The 1,217-nt window shown below is 36.6% G+C and overlaps 1 pseudogene; it reads right to left on the bottom strand.

Annotated features, from left to right (window-relative positions):
• The window catches only part of LOC127702646 (platelet-activating factor acetylhydrolase IB subunit alpha2-like), a 35,604-nt pseudogene extending 34,670 nt beyond the window's left edge, over positions 1-934 (bottom strand).
• Positions 935-1,217: the final 283 nt, after the last annotated feature.

Raw genomic sequence — 1,217 nt, 5'->3', positions numbered from 1 at the left:
AGGGGCTACGTCAGAGGGTGAACAGAACTTGCTTCTTGCAAGACACTTGCCGTGAAAACAATTTGATATGAAGACAAGCTTTTGTTTTGAAATTTCCAACATGAGGCATTTGCCTCAATGTATAGTTATGGCCCTGTAATAAAAGTGAGGTAAATGTTCACGAGACAATATACCTCAAATGAAATGAAACCCATTTTCAAACATTTCAAATACATTAATTATATTTATATTATTAAAAGATTTGGGAAGTTTTTCCTGAAAAAAATATGAAAAAAGACGAATTTTGGAAGAATCTGCATGGTGCCATCTCATACCAGGAACATATATACTGTTCCCAGCTCATACTAAGTCTTCAGAATAGCATTTATAAAATGGCTTAAAAGACCTGCCAAGTTATTTTCAATACATTGTAAGTCAAGTTATTTATTTTCAAACTACCACAGAACAAACCATTCATTTTTGTTATTATCAAGGCTGAGTTATTTATTTTAAGCTTTTGTTTTGAAATTTCCAATATTTCCAATATTATTTATTTTCAAAATCCCCCCCCCCCCCCCCCCCCCCCTCAGAATATCAAAAGGTCGTCCCCTAAGACTAAAGAGAAGATTTTGTGTAAACACGGCCACAATTTTCAATTCCTTTTGATGAACCTTAATTGTGGGTGCCGAAATAACTACCTCGGGTGCCGAATTATAAACCAGGTTCCAATTTGACTAGGTGCCGGGTGCCGAAGTGGATGGAATTCATGATGACCTGCGTTCGAACGGCAGACATGTGAAACAGCTGACCGATTGGGGAAATTTTGGATGTCTATTCTACCTGACTTATCCATCGACCATTGCCTTGCACATCTTCTTGTTGCTTTGGGTCAATTGCAGAACTCATCTGTGACTTAGTGTGTAAATTTAGGTTGGTGGCTAAACGAAAGTAGAGTAGAAATTATAATAAAAGAGAAAATGACGGTTTGCTGTACATATCCTGATTCATGGGGGGGGGGGGGGGGGGGGGGCTAGGGGGGTCCAATAACAACAAAACAGCAAATCAGTCGGGTCCAGGACAAATCCAGTCATGATGATATATCTTATTATAATCCTTAATGAATTCCATTTTCTATGAACATGTTTTTAGAGTTATATATCTAGAATTGGTTTACTCAATGTATGATAATATTTTTTTGTTATGGAATACTTTTTTCAGCATTTATTTTTGTACTTTTA

The sequence above is a fragment of the Mytilus californianus genome, unplaced genomic scaffold (genome assembly GCF_021869535.1).
Source record: "Mytilus californianus isolate M0D057914Y unplaced genomic scaffold, xbMytCali1.0.p SCAF_5, whole genome shotgun sequence".
NCBI lineage: Eukaryota > Metazoa > Mollusca > Bivalvia > Mytilida > Mytilidae > Mytilus > Mytilus californianus.
Note: the sequence above shows the minus strand (reverse complement) of the source record. Positions and strands in the feature narration are given on the sequence as shown.